Genomic DNA, 20,835 nt, shown 5'->3' with positions numbered 1-20,835 from the left:
TATGGACAGACCTGGACCAGTTTTAAAGAACGGAGACCCGTCCTTTTATATTTTCCTTAGACTTGGGAAATGCTACTACGTGGCAGTTAGAACTCCCTTTAGATTTTCAACTGTAGGTTAAAATGATTCCTACTGTAGGCATAACACTTAAAAGATAAATATTATGAGCCATGCTAATGTGAGGAAATGTGCTTTATGTACTACTAAATCAGCTTTTTCATGTGAAAGAACTCATATGTCTTGTTACTGTTGTTGTGGTTAATGAAAGAAAAGCGGTGGAATTTGGCTGCCCTTCATTTTCGGGGGTTGGGACTACCGATGATAAGGTCCTTTCCAGCCTGCAAGTGTGGCTGAAAAGATTGATGGTGCGTCACTGATAGATGGATTGTGTCCACTCCACACTGTTCACAGGGATAGATCTGTACATTGGTTTGCTTTTTTTCATCACCCCGTAAGATTTAAATTCACCAGGCACAGGCCTCTCTGGTGAGCTGGTTTTAGCTGTCTGGTGAGGCAGGCAATGTTTACAGCATCTTTTCTAGCCTCTGTGAGCCTCAGTTTCCTCATATGTAATATGAGGATGACACCTATCCCTTTAATTGTTAACCCACTTGGGACTGGGACCGTTTCCGATACCTATCAGTGGTATTTATTGAGGGCTTACTATGTGCTGAGCACCATGCTAAGCATTTGGGAGAGTAAAATTCAGCAAAGTTAGCAGACACGTTCCCTGCCCACAACGAGCTTTCAGTCTAGAGGGGATGTCAGACATTTAATGTGAATAATTTATATTATATAATTTAAAGATATGTACATGACTATTGATATGAGTATCTTCTCTCTACCCCAAGGTTTGGCACAGTGCTTAGCAGCCCCCCCATCTTACCTCCTTCCCTTCCCCACAGCACCTGTATATATGTATATATGTTTGTACATATTTATTACTCTATTTATTTATTTATTTATCGATTTATTTATTTAATTATTTATTTTACTTGTACATATCTATTCTATTTATTTTATTTTGTTAGTATGTTTGGTTTTGTTCTCTGTCTCCCCCTTTTAGACTGTGAGCCCACTGTTGGGTAGGGACTGTCTCTATATGTTGCCAATTTGTACTTCCCAAGTGCTTAGTACAGTGCTCTGCTCATAGTAAGCGCTCAATAAATACGATTGATGATGATGATGATGAAGTCCATTTTGGGAACCACTGTAAATAAAATGAAATAAGACCCAGATATTGTTGTAGGAGCATCCCCTAATTCTTAATATAAGGTGCCACCACCTTATATCGAAAACATGTAGTGAAAAATGCGTAATTGCAGAAGTACTGATTTTTTTTGTGATAACTTGTCCCCTCCCCGTGCCAAAAAAACACATATTCTCAGGGTAAAAAGCCTTATTCAAATCCTTTGTGCTTTGTACCAGCTCTTGTTCACATGATTCCTGAAAGGAGGAGAAAAATCAGGCTCACCCAGCTGATATTTCTGACTCCATTTTCCAAATGAGACTATTTATATCGGAACCATTTCTGATTAGAAACTCAAACTGTGATTCATTGATCACTGTCACTTTCACATTGGTGCCTTTAACCAATCAATCATTTACTGGTTATTAATTGAGTGCTTACTATATACAGAACACTGTACTAAGTGCTTGGGAGAATACAGTTTAACAGACTTGGTAGACACATTTCCTGCCCAGAAAGAGCTTTCAGTCTATGTTCACAAAAGAGCGTACACTTTACCTTAGCTCTCCATAAGTCTCTCGTTTGGTACCGCTTTCACTCTTCTATAGCTTGTATCCACCCCTGTGCTCAGTACAGTGCCTGGCATGCAGTAAACACTTAACAAATACCACCATTACTTTCCAAACTTTGGATCTTCTTTAATATGCTAGCAGTAGCGACTACTTTTCTGTTACACAAGATTTGCATTTCCAAGATATACTCCCTATTTTTTTCCAGTGAAACTGATCAAAACATCCGTTGTGGGCAGGGAACGTGTCTGTTTATTGTTACACTGTACTCTTCCAAGTGCTTGGTACAGTGCTCTCCCACAGTAAGTGCTCAGTAAATATGATTGAATGAATGACTATTTTGCGTATTAAAATATTAGTATAGATTCACCCTTTGAAATTACACTCTCTGCCGCTCGCTCTTCAGCAGGACGCACGTTGCAAAAGACTCCGCCACTTGTCTGCTGTGTGACCTTGGGTAAGTCACTTCACTTCTCTGGGCCTCAGTTACCTCATCTGTAAAATGGGGATTAAGACTGTGAGCCCCACATGGGACAACCTGATTACCTTGTATCTCCCCCAGCTCTTAGAACAGTGCTTGGCACATAGTAAGTGTTTAACAAATACCATTTTTTTAAAAAAAAAAGACAGCCAGTTTAAGAAGACAGACCATTTGGGGTTATGCTGCCATTGCGTTGCCTCTGTTAAAAAAAAAAACTGGTGTACTCTGAGTATCCTTGAGATGTCAAACTAATGTACAAACACCTGAATAGACACAATATCAGTGTGCATATGACAGGAGTCTATTTGAATTTTGTATTACCATATTCAATTGCAAAGGTTTTTTCCATGTCAAATTTCCTCTATTCTTTAACATTAAGGCCATTCTTCAGTAACACTTCATCCGTTAGTATAAATTGTACTAATATTTCTTATGGGTTCTGTGTCAGTTTGAGTTATAGTGCTTGTTGTTTAAATGCAGGAGAAATAGGTTTAAGCTGTCTAGGCCATCTCACTGTTTCAAAGGTGTTCTTAAATTTGATGGCAAAGAATCAGTGTAAGATGCTAATTTTCTACATTATTCCATTCCTGTTTCCTTGTTCTGTGCTCTGTTGTGGACATTCGCAGTCTTCAGTCATTTATCAAAAAAAAATCTCTTATGGCATGAGAATTTCAATACTGAAAATACCAAGTTCAGAAAAATGTTGAGTTTTCATTGGTAAATGCCACTGTGCATGCCCTTTCTTTCCCTACTCTTCTTAATGGACATTTATTGTGAATATGTGATTAATTTTTCTTCTCCCTATGTCCTGTTACTTTGTACAGATTTGGCAAAAAAAGTTTGTAAATTATGCCCAGTGGCACTGCACTTCCCCAAGTCTTTTATGTCTCAGTGCCCTGCCCAAGGGGTGGAACTAAAAATCAGCCACCGTGTGCCCTCATGTTAAGAGGATGGAACAGGTTCCCCACTTCTGGGAACCAGGGAGGGAGAAGTCGGTATCTCTGTCTAGAAGGGAAGAGGAAAAAACGGGGAGAAGAGAATGAATGAGGATGGAGTGGGGAGAGTAGGTGGAAAATAAGATAAAATAGAAAAGGTGAAAAAAGAGAGCGGTAAGAGAAAAGATATTCTATTCTGCTTCTCCTTTCTTGTTTTTTTTCTTGACGAGAGGTAAGAGAAAAGATATCGTCAAGAAAAAAAAACAAGAATGGAGAAGCAGAATAGAATGGAAAATCACCAGGGAAAAACAAAATGAAAAAGAAGTGTACAAGAGAATGGGAATAAAGGAGAAAGGATAGGAAAAAACAAGAAAGGTCAGTGGAGCCACCTAAGAATAAGAAATATGGGGAAACATTTTAGTGTAAGAAAATGGATGATGGGTAGACTGTAAACTCCTTGTGGGCAAGGATCTTGTCTTCCAACTATATTGTACTTGTCTGAACCTTTAGAACAGTGCTCTGCACAATAAAAGCTAAAAATTAGCTTTATTTGATTGATTGATCAATAGCCCACTGTTGGGTAGGGACCGTCTCTATATGTTGCCAACTTGTACTTCCTAAGTGCTTAGTACAGTGCTCTGCACACAGTAAGTGCTCAGTAAATACGATTGAATGAATGAATAGATGGGAAGGAAAGACGAGACTAGGAAAGAGTACCACTTGTCTGCGGTGTGACCTTGGACAAGTCATGTAACTTCTCTGTACCTCAGTTTTCTTATATGCCGTATCCTTATTCACCCTCCTATTTAGATTGTGAGCCCTGTGTGGGGCAGAGACTGTGCCTGATTTGCATATAACTCAGTGCTTAGTGCCATGCTTAGCACATGTGTGGCTTAGTGGAAAGAGCACGGGCTTGAGTCAGAGATCATGGGTTCTAATCCTGGTTCCACCACTTGTCAGCTGTGTGACTTTGGGCCGGTCACTTAACTTCAGTGCACCTCAGTTACCTCATCTGTAAAATGGGGATTAAGACCGTGAGCCCCACGTGAGACAACCTGATTACCTGGTATCTACCCCAGTGCTTAGAACAGTGCTTGGCACATAGTAAGCGCTTAACAAATACCATCATTTATTTATTTTTATATTGAAGTGCTTAACAAATACCATCATTTATTAGCGGGTGGGGGATTTTGGGAGCAAGTGGAAGCCGTAATCAATCTATCAATGGTATTTAGTGAATGCTTGCTGTGTGCAGAGCATTGTACTAAGCGCTCTTCCTGAGAGGCAGTTGAGAAAGAGGAAAAAGAGGATGTGGTGTAGTAGACTGACAAGGGGACATTGGAGGGATTTGGGGAAGTTCATACTTGATCGGCTCTTATTTTACCAACAAAATATTTGGCAGGGTCTTTTAGAGGTTAGAGGGTGAAGACATGGGAGCACTGGTGGCTTCAGGAATGATAATAATAATAATGGCATTTTATTAAGCGCTTACTATGTACAAAGCACTGTTCTAAGCGCTGGGGAGGTTGCAAGGTGATCAGGTTGTCCCACGGGGGGCTCACAGTCTTAATCCCCATTTAACAGATGAGGGAACTGAGGCCCAGCGAAGTTAAGTGGCTTGCCTAAAGTCACACAGCTGACAAGTGGTGGAGCAGGGATTTGAACCCATGACCTCTGACTCCAAAGCTCGTGCTCTTTCCACTGAGCCACGCCGCTTCTCAATAATTTGTGGAGGTTGCAAGTATGGGTATCTAGGAGGGAGTTTTTGAGTAAAAAAGAGCAGAATTCTAGCAGGTGAGGGTGAATTTGAACTGGCAGAAGCCAGTCCGATGCCTCAAATTTTCCCAATGCCCCTCAACTACTCAAGTACAAGCATTTATTATAGTGCTCTGCACACAATCAGCATTTAATCAGCACCACTGATGATGAAGTATAAGAGTGGAGGAAGTGGATCTTGGGCTGATCCAGGCCTGAAAATTGGTCGGCAGGAGTGACAGTGGGACAGGAGGGTGAGGGAGCTGAGTTTAGTGGAGGGTGGGCATAAGTAAAGATGGAGAGGATTAAGAATTCAAATGAAAAAAGAGTGCTATAAACAAGATGTTAACAAAGTTGGTGAATAAGGGTAAGAGAACGCATGGAAGATAATATAGACGGATTTTGTGGCTATTTTTTTTTTTGAAGCGTAGCCCTTTGGAAACCCTGTCCAATAGCCTAGTTTCGTGTAAAATTATCCAAGCATTTCCTGTCAGATTATTCCCATTTCCTTTCGTTTTTTTGAGGGAGAGGAGGAGGGGGGAAGAGAGAGAGAGAGATAGCGAGAGAGAATGTGTGTGTTCATGCATATTGTGCAGGTGGAGGAATACAGAATCCCAAGTCATTATGGTTCACCTAAATAAGGAGACAAGGTGGTAATTATGGCAGTTGTTAAGCACATACTATTTGCCAAGCACGGTTCTAAGCACTGGGATAGATACAAGGTAATCAAGTTGGACACAGTCCTTGTACCCCATGGGGGCTCACAATCAATATCTCCATTTTATAGATGAGGGAATTGAGGCCCAGTGAAGTGACTTACCCAAGGTCACACAGCAGACAAGTGACGGAGCTGGCATTAGAACCCAGGCCCTTCTGACACCCAAGCCCATGCTCGATCCACTAAGCCACACTGCTTAGGGAAATGATGGTCTGAAAAATGCTATCATGGTTATAAATCGGTGCTTTTAAATATAAGAAAATGAAATTAGTTGTTTGTTCTCAACCATTATGTTGAAATTTGAGTCTTCTGTAAAAACATTGCTTTCTTTTATGAAATTGTATTTAAAACTTTTTGAAAGCTATTCTTTTTGTCTGTGATAACTACGACAGGATATTGATAGTAATTAACACTTTGTCTAAATGGCCATCATGTATGACACGTATTTCTCAATTCAAGAACATTTGGTCAATCAGGTAAGTAGTGTAAATTTTCGCAACATTTATCCTAGGGGAGAGAGCGGCACATACTGTAATTTAGCAATCTGCTGGGCTATTAAGTAGATGTTCAAATACTTTTATCTAATTCTTTTTTTTTGGCCGTGATTTATCCTTAGGGTCTCCATATAAGAGAAGATTGAAAAAAAATGCGCAGGATTTAAAACCATATAAAATATATCAGAGAAAGCAACCATAAATTTAACAGAAGCTAATCGCAGTCTCCCTCTGCAGGGTGCTCCCTGTCTTTGAAGTCTCCTCATTTAGAAAATTGAATATTTTGTTTTCTTTCTTCTGGAATCTTGTTATATTTCTCTCCCTTTCCAAATCTTTTTTTGCCCTCTTCATTTCCCAGTATCCCTCAAAGTGTGGTACACCTTTAGAGTAAGCCCCCAAAAGGTAGGGAAAATGTCTCCTAAGTGATTTATATATGTATTTTTTTACCCCACTGTGATTGTACCTTCTCAGTCAGTTATGTAGTTTTGGAAAACAATTTCTAGTGGAAATTTTATTTTATTTTTGCCCCAAATCTGCATAAAGCAAATATCCTTTTCAGTGAGTTTCTACTATGAACTCTTTCTAAATCAGGCCGTATCCCTAAGGTATAAGAAGGCCTTGTCTAGAATCCATCCTCAGAGGCAGAGGAGCCCAGACTATAGTTACTGCCTAAACAGGGGTGTGACATACAGTTGATTTGCAATAGTGGGAGGAAAGCAGAGTTCAAAGATTAGGGTAGGTAGATTACTTACAAGATTTTAGACAAATATTTTAATCTTTGAACTCTACTTTCCTCCCACTATTGCAAATCAACTCTACATCACACCCCTGCTTAGGCAGTAACTATAGATAGTCTGGGCTTCTCTGCCCCTGAGGATGGATTCTAGACTGTGAGCCCATTGTGGGCAGTGGTTGCCTCTATTTGTTGCTGAATTGTACTTTCCAGGTGCTTAGTACAGTGTTCTGCACATAGTAAGTGCTCAGTAAATATGATCGAATGAATGAATTAATTAATTATGAAGGAGGCAGAGTGGCCTACTGAGAAGGGCTTGGATCTGGGATCAAGGTGACCTGGGTTCTAGTCCTAGATGGTCCACTGGCCTGCCGTGAGACCTTTTTGTGTTTGTTTCTTTGCCAGTAAAATGGGGATTAGATTACTATCTCTCCCTACCTCTTAGATTAGGAATTCTGAGTGGGATGGGAAGTGTATCCAATCTGGTTGTCTTGTATTTACCCCAGCATTTAGCACAGGGGTTGGTACAGAGTGAATGCTTAATATATTCTTTAATTAAAAAGGAGGAAGAAGAAATTATTTCATTCCACTCCCAAGCTAATTGTGGCCTTTCAGTCGTAGTAGGCTACAGTAGCGAGAGGAATAGTCTTCCACCCCATTACGTGGCCTTTCAATCATAGTAGGCTACAGTAGCGAGAGGAATAGTCTTCCACCCCCTTACAATAATAATGATAATAATATTATCAATGACAATAATAATGATTCATTCATTCGATCACATTTATTGAGTGTTTACTGTGTGCAGAGCACTGTACTAAGCGCTTGGGCAGAACAATTCAGCAACAGAGAGAGACAATCCCTGCCCACAGAGAGTTCACAGTCTAGAAGATGATAGTGATAGTGGGATTTGGTAAGCACTATGTGTCAAGCACTGGACTAAGTGCTGAGATAGACACGAGACAGTCAGCTCAGACATAGTCCATCCCACATGGCGCTCTTAGTCAAGGGGCAGAGAGAACAGGTATTTAACCCCCATTTTACAGATGAGGAAACTGAAGCTCGTAGAAGTTGTGACTAGCCTGAGATCCCACAGCAGGTAAATGGTAGAGTTGGAATTAGAACCTAAGGTCCTCTGACTCTCAAGCCTGTGCTCTTTCTGCTAGGCGACTGGTCTCAAAACAAATTACAAAACTACAGAAACATTAATTCATTTAACTGTAGTATTTGTTCCCTTGTTAGGTACCAAACACTGTACTAAGCACTGGGGTAGATACAAGATCATCATTCATTCAGTCGTATTTATTGAGTGCTTACTGTGTGCAGAGCACTGTACTAAGCGCTTGGGAAGTACAAGTTGGCAACATATAAAGAGGGTCCCTACCCAACAACGGGCTCACAGGTCCCACATGAGGCTCACATTGTAAGTAAGAGGGAAAACAGGTGTTGAATCCCCATTTTACAGAGGAGGGAATTGAGGCTCAATGAAGTTAAATACTTGCCCAAGGTTACACAGCAGGTAAATGGCAGAGCTGGGATTAGAACCCAGATCTTCTGACTCCCGGACCACGCTATTTCTCTGAAGAAGAGAAAGGAGCTCTATAGTTATGCCTGAAAATGTTTTTAAAAAGTCTCCTGACAGTGGAAAAAGGAACAACTTTTGGCTTTTTTCTCCCCCATTTCTCTCCAACTTTCTACTTTTCTTAGTAACTTTAGTCCATTGTTATTAATTTGAGCTATTTTAGCTGATCTGTGGCCAGGCCCTCCCCCTGGATTGGGGCTTCTGAGCCCGGGAAGAGTAACCTTCCAGACACAGCAGAGGACAGGTCCCTTGGCAGCATTTCACGTGTCAATTTATTGCATTTTCATAATTCATTTTAATGTTTTTCACCCCACCATAGACTGTAAATTCCTTACGGGCAACTATCAACTCGGTTTTATTGCACTGTCCCAAGCTTCAATCATATTTATTGAGTGCTTACTGTGTGCAGAGCAGTGTACTAAGCACTTGGGAAAGTCCAATATAAGAGAGTCGGTTGACATGTTCCCTGCCCACAACGAGCTCAGGCACATAGTAAAGTGCTCTGTACCCAGTAAGCAGTCAGTATAACCATGGATTGATTGATTGAGGCATGTTGAACGTTTGAACAACCTGGCCTGTGGTAAAAATCCTGAGGAGCTGCTGAAGGGGTGCCTGTTTTTTCCTGTTGTTTCTGAATTGTGAAGCAATTCTCTATTCTCTGAACAGAGCAGCAGCAGGGCCTCATGGATGGAGCCCAGGATTCAGAAGGACTTGGGTTCTAATCCTGGCTCTGCCACTTGCCTGCTGTGTGACCTTGGGCAAGTCATTTAACATCTCTGTGCCTCAGTTCCCTTATCGGTAAAATGGGGATTAAGACTGTGAGCCCTATGAGGGACAGGGACTTTGTCCAACCTGATTATCTTGTATCTATCCCAGTGCTTAGAACAGTGCCTGGCACATAGTAAGTTCTTAACAAATACCACAATTATTATTACTGTTACAGCCATTAGCCTTCTAGAAAGAGGAAAAAGCACAGGCTTGGGAGTCAGAGGTCATGGGTTCGAATCCTGGCTCCGCCACTTGTCAGCTGTGTGACCTTGGGCAAGTCACTTAACTTCTCTGGGCCTCAGTTCCCTCATCTGTAAAATGGGGATTAAGACTGTGAGCCCCATGTGGGACAACCTTGCTCACCTTGTATCCCCCCTAGCGCTTAGAACAGTGCTTGGCACATAGTAAGCGCTTAACAAATACCACCATTATTATTATTATTATTCTAGACTGTGAACCCATTGTTGAGTAGGGACCGTCTCTATAAATTGCCAACTTGTACTTCCCAAGCGCTTAGTACAGTGCTCTGCACACAGTAAGCGCTCAATAAATACGATTGAATGAATTCAATGAATTAGGATTAAATACGGAACATACCTAGTCTAACAAATAGTAGTAATAAGAGTGAGATGAGGTTGTGATCACCCTCTTAGGGTCGTACGTGGAGAGTGTCCAGTACTCTACCAGTCTCGACTAAGGGAGGGAAAGTCAAGCAGAGACACACCTATTCCATTCCTAGCTTGGGCAGTGGCTAGCGAGTGGAAGCAATCCGCTACAAGTCAAGACTCCCCTGTGCTGGGCAGCAGCAGCTTGGGAGAAAGTCAAGAGCCGAGACTCAAAAGTTTACTGCGCAGAAGGAAGCAATGGTAAACCAATTCTGTATTTTTACCACTTCTGTATTTTTACCAAGAAAACTCTGTGGATACAGTACCAGAACGACTGCAGATGATGTGGGGCGTTCCGGTCGTTATGGGTCGGAGACGACTCGACAGCACAAGACAAAAGACAAGGTGTCTCTTATCTTCTCTATTATCTCTAAAACTTTGATGTTTAATGTAGTTTATTGGTGGTAGCTATTTCCCAGATTTTGCTACCTTCAGCTTGGTAGCTCTAGAGATACTCTGAAATGGCTCGTGGGAACGGTTTAAAGAAACAGAGAGCAAAAGAGAGCATAAGCTTATGTGGCTGACACCTAAAGCAAGGTAAGAGACCTATTGCGAATAAGAGAGCAGGCCACTTGAGTGTTATTATATGTGGCTTCTTTTGGTGTCTCGTGGTTTTCATAGACACCTGTGTTTTATCATCATCAATCGTATTTATTGAGCGCTTACTGTGTGCAGAGCACTGTACTAAGCGCTTGGGAAGTACAAATTGACAGCATATAGAGACAGTCCCTACCCAACAGTGGGCTCACAGTCTAAAAGTCTAAAAGTTTTAGAGGAAACTTTGAGCGTATTCATTGCGGGAAGATCTTTGAGAGGCCTTATTGAAGTATGTTGATATGAGAAGCAACAGAATGGGGCTTGAGGCAAGACAGGAATACAGATAAAGTTTTGTGGGGCCAAATGATATTTGAAACCCTTTAATTATGAAAATAGAGTACACTCAAACTTGAAGCGTTCAATAATTTAATCTTTTTTAAGTGGTTAGTATATGACTCTTTTTTCACCTTTGCTGCCTTGTCATTTACTTCTTTTCTAGAAATTATTTATGCTTCCTAAGATATTTGCCCTATTTTGTCATTTTGATAGTAGTAGTATTGTTAACCTGTTTTTTTTCTTTTAGCCTCTAAAAAATTGCTTGCTATTATTGTAATCCTTTAACCAATTAACTCTTACTAATTTCCCAAAACATTCAATAATCCATTCTTAGTTCCTTTTACCCTTCTCTGGTCCCCATAAATTGATTTAGAGATTAAGGAGGTATTGGTTTAAAAATCTTAAATCTCTTTATCGCAGTAATTTGGAGCACAGTAATATTTCATTTGCATTTGAAAGGTTAAAAAAAGGCATAGCAAGAAACAGGTTTGATTTTGACAAGGAATCATTTTGAGTAATTAGCTATGAGTTACTCTAATTAGAAAATAATTACATGTTGGACAGAAGCAAGTTCAATTATGAAATAGAGAGTATAAAGCTACCGGGAAACTAACATCTCCCAGTGAAGAGTGAAATAAATCTAAAAGAGAAGGTTTCTTTGATCCACCTTTAACTCAACCAGTTCTGAATGTCTCCAAGATATTCAAATTTCCCCCAAACAAAATTATTATTAAGCATATGTTCCTAAATTAGAGAATCTGCAGTTTAATAATTAAAGACTGTTTTCATGTTTCTTGAAAGAGAAAATGTTCATTTTAGTTTAGAAGAACAACCTCAAGTAGACCCAAGACACTCTTTCACACCAAGCGAATACTTATCTAATGATAAATGAAGGGCACTGGAGCTCAAGAGATGTTTTAAATATTAATATAGAATAAAAACTTTTTCAAATGATTGGCACAAGTGAGTCACACCCCTGGGCTTTGCTTCCCAAGAGTCAGGAATTAAGGATTGGGCAGATTTATAACTCATAATTTCATATATCTGAACTTTCTGTTCAGAAGAAGGCCATTCAAAATATAGAATTTAAACATACTTTAAGCTGCAGAAATAGCCAGCCCAAATCCATCATCAGGGGAGAATCTAGAATGGGGCAAGGGAGAGGGAGCTGGGGAAAAGAGGCCGTAATCAGGGAAGGCCTAGGAAGATGGCATTATTGATGATGAGAATTTACTGTATCACGTCCGTGTAAAAATTAACTTTTGTTCCTCTGCTGCATTGGTTTCTCCCTTTGGTAGTGACAAACTTACCAAGCCTCGGTGCCAAGATCTTTCCCCTTTCTCCGACTGCTGCAGTTTAGGCCGGCCTGCCTCGCTACGGCTATCACCTAGAGCCAGAAGTTTGGCTTAGTTTTGTTTTTAAAAGTTTCTTATCCCTTAGTGGATACAGTTACCCCCATTTCTTTTTTAGTGGTATTTGTTAAGCACCTATGGGCCAGACACCGGACCGTACAAGCTAGTCAGATTGGACACAGTCCATGTCTCACAGACTTAGTCCCCATTTTACAGATGAGGAAACGGGGCACAAGGAAGTAACTGACTTGCCCAAGGTCACACAGTGGACAAGTAGCAGAGTCGGGATTAGAACCCAGCTCCTTCTAAATCCCAGGCCTGTGTTCTATCCACTGGGCCATACTGCTTCTATCCATTTCGGCCACCATTCGGATACTTGGTTATGCATCCCCCTCACTTGTCCAACCTAGCAAAGATATGCTATGGTAAGCATTGCTTTGAGGCTGATGGTTTCATAACATTCCAGGATGTCATTGTTTGTGATGCTGTGTTTCCCCCTGTGATGCCCAGTAGTACAAGTGGAGGTGCCCCGTAGAAGTTGAATATCATCTCTGGTAGGTTCAAGCCTCAAAACCAGAAAGGAAGTTGAACAACCACAGTGGGTCTCTATAACTTTCATTTGGTCTGGATATTCTTTTGGTCTCCCAAATAGCACCGGTTGCTCCATTCGGTTTTCTACATCCTTGCCAATCTTGCATGACTGTACAGCTGTCTGCAAACAAGGCAACAAAATTTAATGACAACATTCACGTTTATGATACTGATTCAGATTCTTGGTTGTACCTAGCGTTTGGACTGAGATCGAGCCTGCCAACTCTTTTGTATTGCATTTTCCCAAGCTTTCAGTATAATACTTTGCACAAAGCAAGTGCTCAGTAAATACCGTTGATTGATTGATTGATTGTCAGGTATGGCTGGGTCATTACTTTGGCTTCTTTGGATGAATGTCCGTAAATGTTACTGATTGTGTTTCTTCCTCCCTCTCCACCCCTATGTTTACACCTACCTGATCCCATGTGAGTTTGTGTGTCCACCTCCTTAGCTCCAAATTAATAGGACATTTACCTGGCTATGTGTGTGTTGGTGAGTTTAATTCTCAATTTTTCTCCACCCTTCTCCCCTTAGTGATGTATCTCAAGTTTGGCCCCAATCGTGAAATGAAAAGTTGGCACTCTTGAATTTTAACCTCATGCCTCTCACCTCCGTAATCTCATTGTAACCAATTCTCGCCACACTACATTTGCATCTCCCACTCGCCTAATCTTCCTGGTACTCTATGGAAATTTTCTATCATTATCATCATCATCAAGCAACTACTATGGGTACTAATGGGAAATTTCAAATTTCAAGAGAAATGTAATTTTGGTTTTCTTAAGAGCATTTCATTCTGATGGTTGGCTCATTTCTAGAGTTGATTTCATTCATTTTAGGGTGATGTTAAGCCATTTGGAAATTCACTTGGCTAATGCTTCATTTCATCTTGATTATCGCAGTCTGCATTATAAATTTGAATTTGACCAGGTGAACAATAATAGGTCAAATAAACACTGCCAACACTGAATGTAGTCATTTTTGGTTGGCAGTGTTCATTGATTTAGAAGCCAAGCAGCGAGCCAATCAATGTCGTATCTTTGGGCAGACTCACATAAACAAATAGATTGGTCTCATTTTGCAAAGTAAAATCTATCAAAAACTTATCTATTCCTATAAGTAATGATGTTGCGCTTCTTCTGGATTTCTTCCTAGACTGTCCCCTATTTTTCCTTTATGCTTGGAGATTAAAGTGTCTTTTCTCTTAGTCAGGAGTTCTAAAAAGATTGTGATTTAATTAAACCATATTCTGGGTCAGTGGGGTGTATATCCAGCAGCTCAGCGGAACCCTAAGTTAGCTCAGTCGGTAGAGATTATATTATCAACATCCTGTCACAGAAACAGTATATTGTAACTCTTCAACATTCATTGAGCTAGGTGAGTGACTGTAGGTGATCATATCTGGTCCAGATTTTATACCCGCAGCTTCAGGAAGCTCTATTCAAACTTAATGAAAGCCCTGAAGTTTGAGAAGATGTAAATATTTGACTACCATTCAGTCTATGAGGTTAGTACATTCTAGCTTTTCCTATTTTCTTAATACATAATTCAGCTTGGTGTTCAATATATACCTTGTCTCAGTATGCATTTAAAATAATAGATAAGCAAAATATTTGAGATGAAGTCTTTTGGAGTTTTCTTATTTTCCTCCTCTGTCAAGATGGTTATCATAGCATTTGGTGAGTGGGGGGGGCTCATTCATTATCAGTTGATACTTGATTTTAAAGTAAAAATAATAATAATTACAGAGTTAATGTGTAAATGAGGATCTACTGATGCATTTTATTAAATGAACATAGGTTCGTGTAAATTTGGCAAATTAAGACTTTTTAAAATGGTTTCTAGTATAATCTGTTTTTGTAGGTTTTGACTTGATACGAAATTCAGAATACTTGAATAAAAAATACTGGTTTAGGAGAATCGGGAAAGCTGAAGAAATGATCAGAACAAGTACCCCTTCAGTTAAGGATTATCATCTACTACGGCATAAAATGACCAGCTGTGTGATTATGTAGAATACCAAACTGACCAAACTCCCTTTTCACCTCCCATTTGTTTGCTGATATGCTGAGTTATTCTGTGGTATAGAGGAATAAAATCATTTTGGGGGGACAATTTCAATTCCTTTCAACACTTCTATTTTAATTCTTCCTCAATCCCCCAAAACCCAACTCTTTGTGAATATCGCTTATTTCTTTATATGAATAGCAATTTAACGAATTTAGCAAACATTTAATTATGTACACCTTGAAAAGTTTCCCATTTAAAAGCACTTTTACAATCTCCTGTGATTTGATCAGCTGATTTCCAAATGGTTGTTTTAATTATATGTTTTTATTTATTTTCTGTGCTGAAACAATGATGCCAATCACTAAATATACTAAAATAATCATTTATGCAACACAAATACTTTTAGAAAGGAGAATGTAGTTACATTATTGCCATTTTCCGCTAATGGTCTCATCGTATGTTTCCAGCTTTGTTGACTTCCACATTTTAGCGATACCTGATAGTAATGGTGTTTCTTAAAATGTTATGATGTGGCAAGGACTGTCCCAAGCGCTGGGTGAGATACAGGATAATCAAGTTGGACACAGTGTCAGTCCCACGTGGGGCTAACAGTCTTCCAAGTAGGAGGTGGAACAGGTATCGAATCCCCGTTTTACAGATGAGGAAACTGAGGCATGGCAAAGTGAATTGCTGAAGGTGACACAGCAGGCTGGTGGTAGAACCGGGGTTAGAACCCAGGCCCGTTGATTCCCAGGCCTGCTTTTTCCAGTAGGCCCCCATTGCTTCTCCTTCACAAATTTAAACTGATAAGACACAGGTTATTTATTCTCTTTCCAAAGCACTATCTAATTTAAGAATGCTAACTAACTATAGGTACCAACCCCAGAATGATAGGGACAAACACCCCAAACCTTTCTGTGCTGAATTTGCAGCCTCTGCCCATCGCAGGTCTCTCACCAGAGCCGAGAGTTTCCAATCCGGATTGAAAAGATCCCAAATGGTGGCTTTCAGGCTTGTTAGCTCTTTGAAGCTTATTCCTTCCCAATCCCCATCCCTCCTAAAATCCCAGCTCCCTTTTCGCCTCCCATTCATAGAGAAGCAGCATGGCTCAGTGGAAAGAGCCCGGGCTTTGGAGTCAGAGGTCAAGGGTTCAAATCCCGGCTCCGCCAGTTGTCAGCCATGTGACTTTGGGCAAATCACTTAACTTCTCTGTGCCTCAGTTACCTCATCTAGAAAATGGGGATTAAGACTGTGAGCCCCCCATGGGACAACCTGATCACCTTGTAACCTCCCCAGCGCTTAGTAAGTGCTTAATAAATGCCATCATTATTATTATGATTATAATGAAAAGTTGGTGTCCATGAGGCTAACCAAAAAGCCCAATAATGCTGCAGACTTCTCTGTGATAGAAAAGAAGACACAGAATCATCTGTAGTCGAGAATAGAGAAACAAACCCCATTGTAGGTCAATTGGCAAACTAAAATAATCATGATCGGAGGCATTTTTGACTGTGAGCCCGTTGTTTCTAGACTGTGAGCCCATTGTTGGGTAGGGACCATCTCTATATGTTGCCGACTTGTACTTCCCAAGCGCTTAGTACAGTGCTCTGCACACAGTAAGCGCTCAATAAATACGACTGAATGAATGAATAAGGGATAGAGCATGGAACTGGGAGTCAGGAGGTCGTGGTTTCTAATTCTGGCTCCACCACTTGTCTGCTGAATGGCCTTGGGCAAGTCACTTAACTTCTCTGGGGCCTCAGTTACCTCATCTGTAAACTGGGGTTTCTAGACTGTGAGCTTCATATGTGACAGGGACTGTGTCCAACCCGATTTGCTTGTATTCACTCCAGTGCGTGGCACATAGTGAGTGCTTAAAAAATACCACCATTATTATTGGTATTGCTTGGGCACAATTAAAAACAAGTTAAGCTGGTTTGCTCCTTTCCCTTTCCAAGCAATATCTCCTTGAGGAATAGCTGTATAGATTCAGGACAAAGGTTGTAATAATAATAATAATAATAATGATAATGGTATTTGTTAAGTGCTTAACTATGTGCCCGGCACTGTATTAAGCGCTGAGATGGATACAAGCAGATCAGGTTAGACACAGTCCCTGTCCCATGTGGGGCTCACAGTCTCAATCCCCATTTTATGGATGAGGTAACTGAGGCCCAGAGAAGTGCCTTCTAGACTGTGAGCCCACTGTTGGGTAGGGACCGTCTCTGTATGTTGCCAACTTGTACTTCCCAAGCACTTAGTACAGTGCTCTGCACACAGTAAGTGCTCAATAAATACAACTGAATGAATGAATGAATGCTATTTATCCCCTCAATAATGTCATTACATAGTTTTGCTGTTGTTTCCTCTCCTCTGTCTTTGACTAAACTAATAGTGTTTTCTTCATCCCAGATGTCCCAGATGAAATCAGAGAAGTAGTCAGTTAGAATTAGTCCTTCCCAATCTATCATTCAGTTCTAGTCCTTTCCTCACAGGGCCAGGCCGCGTGGCTTAGTGGAGCAAGCGTGAGCCTGGAATTCTGGATTTCCGGGTCCTAATCCAAGGCCCAACACTGCCGGGCCGTATGACCTCAGACGGGCTTATTTAATCTCTCTGGGACTCTCTCTCTTCACATAAAATGGGAAGTAATGCCCGCCTCTTCCTGCATCACGGGAATGTTGTGAGGACGAAAGGGAATGAAAGCCCTTGCGAAAAATAAAGTTGTTATACCAAAACCAAAACATTATCCTCATCATTATGCCAATCTGAAGCTCCCTTACATTCCTCCTAAGACATTTTTCTGCTCTTCTAATCAATCCTTTAAGGCCTCAAGTAAGACCATGAAATTCCCATCTTCCAAACCAACTTGATGGTAATGCATTTTTCCCTCTCTTCCCATTCAAAATCAAAGATAAATCAAATCTCTTTTATCTGTTACTCTTTTTTTTTTAACATCCTCTTCACCCCTGAATTCCAAAACTCTGTATTAGGCCTTAACCTTGTCCTCATTCTTTCATTTTCCACCAATCTTGTATTAGTCCGATCTGAAATGTGGTTGCCAAAATAATTTTCCTACTTCTTCATTCAGGCCAAACCAGTCTCCTCAAATCCCTCCATTTGCGCCTTCCCTTCAGTTACAATGAATTGAACCTTCTTTTTTTCATATTTGACCATGCCTAACCTACTCTTAATTTTCATTTCCTCAGTCTTTTCTGTGCCTCATTTCCTTGGCCCTTCATCTGTCCGAATTGCATCTAGTCCGGCACTTTGTACAGTGCTTGGTGCAAAATAATATTTGCGTTTGACAAATGCTATAATTATTATTTCCCTTTCCATACCCCTACATTCTGTGCTTTCTTGGGGCCTGGATTGTCTGCACTTCTGTTCTCTCACTGTCCAGATCACTGCCTCCTCTAACCCATCTCTTTCTTCATCACATTCAGTGGTAGTCCCCCACCAATGGTTTTCTTAATAGAAAAGGTTAGTTCATGAGTCCACGTCAGAATTTAGAGGAACTTGGGAACCCCAGGGCTTCCTAAATGAAATCCGAAATAGATCGTTGATGTGTCTGGAGCCTATGAGTGAAGACCCTGGTCAAGGCACCTGTGACCCTTTAGTAGGTAGCGATTTTTCTTTCTTTTTAGTTTTGTCTTCTTCCTTCATCATCAGATGAACTTTAAAGCACTCATCAGCCCGAGACCCTTGGCTACAGAACTAGACAGATGCAACCCCTACCTTCCAGAATTTTACTCATTCATTCAGTCGTATTTATTGAGCGCTTACTGGGTGCAGAGCACTGTACTAACGAAGCTAAGCTACTATAGAAAGGCATGTAATTATCAACCCCCCAAATCTAAGTTTCTCAGTGTATTCAAGACATAATGCAGCATTAAGAGCAACATCTCATCACCTGTTCCAGAGTACTGCAATATGAATAATAGTTGACATTTGAAATGTGCCAAGCACTGTACTAAGTTTGGGGGTAGGATAATCGGGTCTCACATGGGGCTCACAGTCTAAGTAGGAGGGAGAACAGGTATTGAATCCTCATTGCAGCTGAGGGGACTGAGGCACAGAGAAGTTAAGTGATTTGCCCAGGGTCACACAGCAGGTAACCGGAGGAGTCCCAAGTTCCCGGATTTCCAGGCCCATGCTGTTTCCTCCAGATCCTGCTGCTTCTCTACTACCTCACTGCTTCTCAGGCTACCTGGGTCAGAAAACCTAGTTCCACTCGGTGCCAGGATGTCAATTCCATATCGGCCAGTTCGCAAACACCAAGCAGCATCCTCTTTGTAGATAACTGCTGTTTATCATCGTCAGGTACAGTCCTGATGGCCCATGACCTAATGGTTATTTTCTTTCTATTCATTAGTTTTCTATCTGCAATAGCCCCATAAGATTAAAGGACTAATTAATTTCAGAGCAGAGCTGAACCAGATAACCAGCCTCCTTCAAATAGTTCATCCAATTATTTTTTATTGTTACTAATCCAACCTCCGAAGAGACAGGTGATCTATGGAGACCAGGCTCTCTATTCTGGTCCAAATCTCTGGAGCTCCCTCACGCACTGCTACTCCAGACTGCAGCTTTAGTTTCTTTTTCAAGTCAATGGTAAGACCACCTACCATATAAAGGAACAGGCTCGTGAACATGAAACAGTCTCATTTCTTTTTACTCCAGAAGAGAAGAATTCAGTAAGGACTGTTTAGTTTTTGATACATGAACAGAACTTGAAAAAATACTGTCCCGGCTAAAATAACAAATGTAATGTAGCGGGTGTTCCTTTATAAGGCACCACTTCTTTGTTCTTTTATTCCGATGCCTAGAAAGTCTTGCCATTGTATGCCAGGCAAAGTTCTTAATGAAGAAACTCAGATCCACGTCCTGGGCCTAATTTTTTATACAATTTTCCCTTTGATCTTCTGCATCTCTGAATTTAATTATTAGGTCTGAATTGACGCCCTGCCACTATATCTTTTGCCGCGCATTGCTCTCTCTCTCTAGGCGGAAGAAAAGAAGGAGATTTTTGAAAGCAAGTTCATTTTTACTTATTCCAGTAAGTGGAAAGGTGTCAACTACTTCCTCCTTTTGGCTCTTGAAGCATTTTTACTCGAATTCTTTGTCTACTGAACTAATGCAATTACCCGCTCGCCATTCTACAGATATATTTTTCAGAGTGGTTCCTGAGGAATGTATTTTTCAAAACTGCCGGCCAAAGATTTACTCTAAAGGCATTCTGAATGAGTTTGTTTTTGTCTCCAATTTTCTTCCTAAAGGGATTTGTAATTGTACGGAGAACACCTTGGCCGGTTTAACGGGATTCCTTCTCATTATATCGGGACCGTTTTCTCCTGAAGTAATAAATGCCGTAACCTTGAATGACGCAGTCACTAATAATGTTACACTAAGCAAATAAAACTCAGAACCGAACTAAGCTTGCCGACCTGATCCACGCTTCCATAGGCTCCCTGTGTAATGCTCTAATCGTCGGTGCAAAACATCCAATTAATTTACTTTCCTTACATGTTTTTACTGGCCAAGATGCATGGGAGGCTTGTGTGTTCCGTCATAATCACGCTCCACAAAGCCTGGAAATGTTCTCTTTGAGCTCCCAATTATTAGGCCAGCTGAAGTGAAGACAGGCCCCTGGACAAGTGAGAAGGGCAATAATTTATTTTCTATTGACGAGTGGTGACAAATCATGTCGGAGCAGTGGCTGTACACGGCGGGGGCTCCACGAGGGAGGACTGCACTGGGCAGAGATGAAACCCCTTCACAGCTCATTTAGTCCCAATGTAGCCACCTGGGTGGTGAATCGGTTGAACATACCAGCCCAGGCATTCCTGCACAAAATTAGATCGCTAACAGGCGGGCCATCCAGGAGTTCCCGCGAGGCATTAATCAACGGGGGCGGACTCTCCAAATGCAGAGTTGAATGTTAAAAACACAAAAAGCGGAAAACCGTGGCCCCTTTGTCCAAAGTGGAGGGACACACTTATGGGCAGCTTTAGCCGGGCCCGACGGCTTGGGAGGGAAACGTGAATTTCAGATTGGCAGAGCAGAGTCTCACCCCTGCTGAAACTGTCCTGATGGTAATTAGGAAAAGCAGCAGGAAAATGGATG

General features: G+C 41.0%; 1 protein-coding gene and 1 non-coding gene across 2 annotated transcripts in view; both read left to right on the top strand.

The window, feature by feature from the left end:
• The window catches only part of KIAA0825 (KIAA0825 ortholog), a 330,993-nt gene that overhangs the window by 260,534 nt on the left and 49,624 nt on the right, over positions 1-20,835 (top strand). The gene's annotated exons all lie outside the window — the stretch shown is intronic.
• LOC119944869 lies at positions 9,865-10,001 on the top strand. Its single transcript, XR_005456014.1, has one exon. It is a non-coding gene; the product is annotated as a small nucleolar RNA SNORA7 (small nucleolar RNA).

The sequence above is a fragment of the Tachyglossus aculeatus genome, chromosome 23 (assembly GCF_015852505.1).
Source record: "Tachyglossus aculeatus isolate mTacAcu1 chromosome 23, mTacAcu1.pri, whole genome shotgun sequence".
NCBI lineage: Eukaryota > Metazoa > Chordata > Mammalia > Monotremata > Tachyglossidae > Tachyglossus > Tachyglossus aculeatus.
The sequence above is the reverse complement of the archived record's forward strand: the minus strand, read 5'-3'. Positions and strand labels throughout refer to the sequence as shown.